The sequence below is a fragment of the Hakea prostrata genome, unplaced genomic scaffold (assembly GCF_041222555.1).
Source record: "Hakea prostrata isolate BN-2017 unplaced genomic scaffold, UWA_Hpros_2 contig_126, whole genome shotgun sequence".
Taxonomy (NCBI): domain Eukaryota; kingdom Viridiplantae; phylum Streptophyta; class Magnoliopsida; order Proteales; family Proteaceae; genus Hakea; species Hakea prostrata.
Window position 1 is genome coordinate 77,229 of NW_028291245.1, and position 6,000 is coordinate 83,228.

Consider the following 6,000-nt stretch of genomic DNA (forward strand, 5'->3'; position numbering starts at 1 on the left):
TGTGTACAGTTACAACAGACCTCAACAAGGCTTGCCCTAAAGATTGTTACCCCTTGCCTAGGATTGATCTGTTGATAGATGCAACTGCAGGATATGAAACCTTGAGTTTCATGGATGCATACTCAGGGTATAATCAAATCCTCATGAGTAGGGAGGATGAAAAGTTTACGGCTTTCATGACTGATCGTGAAAGCTTTTATTATAAAGTCATGCCATTCGGCCTGAAGAATGCAGGGGCTACTTACCAAAGGGCCATAAACAAAATATTCAAGGATTTGATCGGGAAAAATGTTGAAGCTTATGTCGACGATATACTGGTAATGTCACATCCTCCCAGCCGGTACCCTATCTGGCATACCCGAGAGTGTGATCCACAGCCCGAAGATCAGGTATCGAGTAATCAACCTCCCACATAAACAATAACATAATCATGAACAATAATAATAAAAGTGCGGAAGATAAACTATAGATCCAAATAAGGAAAGAATGAATCATATATATATATAAATCAGAGAACTAGATATAGTCAGAGTGTCTAAAACAGATAAGTAAAGTGAGGCAAAATCCCACTCTACAACCAGCGGAAAAGTAGTTCTAAAAGAGAATAAGCAAGACAGAATCTAATCCCAGTAGCAGGTACAATGGGTAACTAAATTGTTCTCAACTTTATAGACAACATCCCTATAAGTATAAATCTCATAAACGGCACAAGGGCGCTTCCACTCAATGGTCGGACTAAGCATCGTACGGAGCATAACCACTCGCGGGATCTTCAGTGTAATTGTTGTAACCGCAATCACCTTCCTGGAGATATGCCTCTTCTCCTTGCGCTTCTTCATAGGAGCCGTCATAATATTCAGTACCTGTAGAATAGTCTAACAAACATTGTACAATAAAGGAATGAGTTTCAAAGAAACTCAGTAAGGCAGTTAAATCCATAATAACATAAATGGCAGGATTTCAGAACAAACATAAATGCAATATGGTATGAGACAAACAATGAATGTATGAGTCTAACTCTACATATGCTGGTCTCTATTGGCAGACATGCTTTAAGTCATAGCACCGTACTTCTTTAGGAAGGTCTCAATCACTCATCATCAGTTGGTAATGGGTCCGGCATCCCTCGGGACATTCCATGGCTGGGGGTATAGGTCACCACTCTCTCACATCACCATTGGTCTAAGTACCGGCGCATGTCAGGGTAAAGCCTAGCCAAATGCAAGTCTTCTACTTAGTTACATCAAGTCAGATCCAGATACGTCCATTCCTCGTCCCTGACGATCCTTTCCGGTATCCTTCACACTAGAGTCCTCATAGTCCCTGACTACGGACTCATCAACCCTACTGGTCATCCACATATGGTAAACGGGAAGCTCTCACGTCCTCTCACGGGTTGGTTACCGGTCTTGAGCGCCCATGAATCCCCATTGCTACCACGGGTCGTTCGGTCTCAATACCCCTCCGATTAGGGTCTGACATAACGGGACATCCTAGCCCAACACTACTAGATAGTCCTAGATATGTCATCCAACAGTTTAGGAAGGTGTCCAGAGGGCATCTCCGGAAACATCCCATAATATTCCCGTAGTAGTCCAAGGACAGAAGTGTCAAAAGGACACCTCTCCTTTCCAAACCATACTTAATCATACACAAGCATCAATTCATATCATCACAAATATGGTAACTTCATATATGGAAAGAAATCAATAACTACAATCAATTTGTATATAACTGGTAAGTAAATCATACATGAGTCAATTCAATATGAATAAGTAATGCTACTGATATCAAGACAGTACCACAATAGTATGACATTATAAGAATCTAATTAAAGAAATAACTTAACAAGATTCAAATATAGAAACTAAGATATGCAATCTATGTTGTTAAAGAAGTAACCATCCTTACCTTTTATAACTCGCAAAGGAATCCTAAGAAATCAAGTAAGATCTTGACAAACTTGAGAAGAAGGTCCTAAACAAGTGTATACAACATATTAGGAAAGATCCCTAACAGAAAAGATACCAAAACATCCAAAACAGACCAATTCTGGAGTTGCTGTACTCATTGGTCGAGTGGATTGGTCGACTGGTCCAGTCGACCAATCAGTCGACCAATGCAGACAGTAGCCTATAAAATCAGAGTTTTGAGATATAAAATCCGAATTTGGTGGTTCAAAAGGGTACTAATCAAGGGGTAAACTACATTAGTAGTATCCTAACATATAGGGGATCTCAAAACACTAATCAAATCAAGTCATCAAGATCCAAATTAGGAAACAAAAAGTTACCATAATTAGATCAATCATGGATCTTGAAGAATTCAAGATAGAAATCAAAGACAAGAACAATAGGAGAATGAATCATTGATTCAGGTAAAGGTATCATGAATTGCATACTTAGATCTTCAAGAAAATAGACCTAAGAGCATAAATCTAAATAAGGAAACAAAACCTACCATATATGTAACTATCATGATTCATGAAGAAAGCATGGTATGGTAGAAGAGAAACAACTAGAGATTGATAGATCATGGATCATGAAAAGAAAACACAGCAATTGACTACTAACATGATCAATATAGAAGATCCAAGGAGATCAGAATTCAAATCAAAAGTTAAACAAAGACTAGATCATGGTTTGATCATGATTCCTTCAAAAGCTTGCAATGATCATGGTTAAGATCATTGTTTTAGCCATTAATCCTTAGGAAGATCATGAGAGACAAGTCCATAGATGTTTGCAACAGAGAATGCAGCATCTCCTCTACTGTATCAACTCAAAAAGGAAAGAAAAACAGAGATGGAGGAGAAGAAGAGAGTGTAGACATACCTTTGATGCAAAAGGAAGAGTTTTGACGAAGATCCGTCAAGAAAAACACCAAGGATGCAAGGGAGATGACTTGTAGAGGTCTTTGGTTCGTTCCAAAGAGTTTGGAGGGAGCAAATACGAAGTAGACTCGAGATTGGACTTAAATAGAGCAAGCAAGACCTAATTGCCAAAGACAACACCCATTGGTCGAGTGGATTGGTCGACTGGTCCAGTCGACCAATCAGTCGACCAATGCAGACAGCAATTCCAAAACAGGGAATTGAAGGCCCAGATCAAATCCAATCCTAAAGGGGTTTTGCACACATATCAAGTGACTTACCTAATAGGTAGAAATGCCTTCAAACCATGATAGAGAGCACTCCAAGTCCATCAACTAATCCGATCTTCATCAAGATTCAGTTTCCATAAATAGAACTTCATCATCAACTCTCATGGATTCAAAGCCAGACAACAAGTCCTCCACTGGGATGGCCCAAAGCTGACTTCTTACTTTACTTCGGGTCACTGGACCTACAAATAACAAGGTTTCCGGGTCAAGGTTAGGGCTGGGTTTTACAGGTAAAGAGCCTTGCAAGAACAAAACATATGAAGATTTAACAGAGGTATTTTCGGTACTACGAAAATACTGGATGAAGCTAAATCCAGAGAAGTGAGCCTTTGGAGTCTCGTCTGGCAAATTCTTGGGCTTCATGGTATCACAAAAGGGTATTGAGTCTAATCCAGCCAAAATACAAGCCTTGACTGATATGGAGGCCCCCAAAACAGTTCGGGATGTACAATGCTTGACGGGGAGAGTAGCCGCTTTAAACCATTTCATCTCACAATCAGGAGAAAAATGTTTACCTTTTTTCAAGGCTCTCAAAGACTTGAGGGGAAGCAAGGAGGCAAAATGGACTGAAGAATGTCAGAAAGCTTTCAAGGAACTAAAGGAGACACTAGGAAGACCACCGCTATTATCTCGACCCGAGAAGGGAGAAGTATTGCAGCTATATTTAGCAGCATCCCCTTCGGCAGTCAGTGTAGTTCTTGTTCGGGAAAAGAACAAGAAACAATGGCCAATTTATTATGTCAGTCACGTACTACTGGACGTGGAAACACGATATTCTCAGATCGAGAAGTAGGCTCTAGCTCTTATGATAGCAACTAGAAAACTACGACCATATTTTCAAGGTCATTCCATCGAGGTATTTACTACTTTTCCTCTTAGTAAAGTTATTCGTAAACTTGATTTATCTGGAAGAGTGGTGGCATGGTCGGTTGAACTCAGTGAGTTCCAAGTAAGCTTTAAGCCTCGAACGGCAATCAAAGCTCAAGCACTAGCCGACGTTGTAGTAGAGACTACTGCACCCATGGAAGAAGTTACCGAGCTCACTATCCCGGCAGTGTGGGAGGTATATGTGGATGGTTCTAGTAACAAAGATGGAGCAGGAGCTGGAATTCTCCTAAAGAGTCCAGCAGGATTTATTATTCGGTATGCGCTAAGATTTGCATTTGAAGCAAGTAATAATGAGGCGGAGTACGAAGCCCTAATACCTGGACTTAGATTGTCAAAAGCTTTGGCAATAGCAGACGTAACTATTTATAGTGACTCTCAGCTTATTGTCAACCAAGTACAGGGGAATATGGTGTTAAGGAACCCCGGTTACAGAAATATCAAGAAATTGTGCAAGTATTGCAAAAAGAGTTTAGGAATCTGAAAGTATGTCAGATTCCAAGAAAAGAAAATACAATGGCAGATGAGCTATCCCGATTAACCAATGCCAAAGAAAAGAATTTAGACCCTTCGGTCTACATCGAAGAGATAACATTTCCAAGTTATCAAGAGAAGAAAATTTCCTATATTGAAGCGGAGTGTTGCTGGATGGATCCAATAGTTGAATATCTGAGAGATGATAAATTACCAGAGGATCCGAAAGAGGCGAGATTAATCAAATTACGATTAGCACGATTCATTATGCAGAATGGGAGGCTGTACAGAAGATCTTACTTTGGACCCCTCCTGAGATGTTTGGGTACCGAGGGATCGGAGTCAACCCTGGCTAAGGTGCATGAAGGAATTTGTGGTGCTCACATGGGTGGTCGAGCCTTGGCACACAAAATTCTGAGGCTTGGATTATACTAGCCTAAGCTCCAATAGGCTGCTATGGAATACGTTCGCCGATGTAGCAACTGTCAAATCCATGCTACGGTATCTAAACGCCCAGCTAAAACCATGACTTCAATTTTAGATCCCATCCTTTTCGCGATGTGGGGAATCGATATCATGGGCAAATTCACCAAGGCGTCGGGCGGAAGAGAGTATCTTATAGTGGCAATCGATTACTTCACCAAATGGGTCGAGGCTAGCGCATTGGCAACCATTACTGAAAAAAAGGTGGAGAAATTCGTGCTCGAGTCAATTATATACCGGTTCGGAATGCCAACAATAATCGTTACTGATCATGACACTCAATTCGACTGTCCACAGTTTGAACAATTCTGTGGAACTTATTTGATCGAGCATCGTATGTCATCAGTGGCATACCCCCAAAGCAATGGTCAGGTAGAGGTTACAAACCGAACACTACTTGAAGGAATATAGAGAAGACTCGAAGCTGATAAAGCCTTGTGGGTCAAAGAATTGTAGAATGTATTGTGGGCCTACCGAACTACGGTTCGGACACCTACAGGAGAATCTCCTTTTAAACTGGCATACGGATCTGAGGCATTGGCACCTGTGGAAGTAATGGCTGGAACACTACGCGACAGAGAATTCGAAGAAAAAGCGAATGAACAAGGGCTGCTTGATAGCCTTGATTTATTGGATGAGGTTCGTGCAAAAGAAATAGCACGAACTCAACATTATCAAAGGAGGATAGCGTCACATTATAATTCCCGAGTAAAGAACTGTCGGTACTCAGCAGGAGATCGAGAAATGGTATTGAGAAATACCTCAGCTTCAGATCCACACCATCAGAGGAAATTGGCCTTCATGGGAAGGACCATATATGATTATCAAACCAGTCGGTTCGGGGGCTTACAAGCGGAAGAACTTGACAACCCAGAAAGAGTTGGATCGTTCGTGGAATGCCAGACATTTGAAGAAATATTATCCCTGAAGATTATCATTTTCGTTCACGATGTAACAAATTTCAAACTCAATCAATACAATTTTCAGTTTTCAACA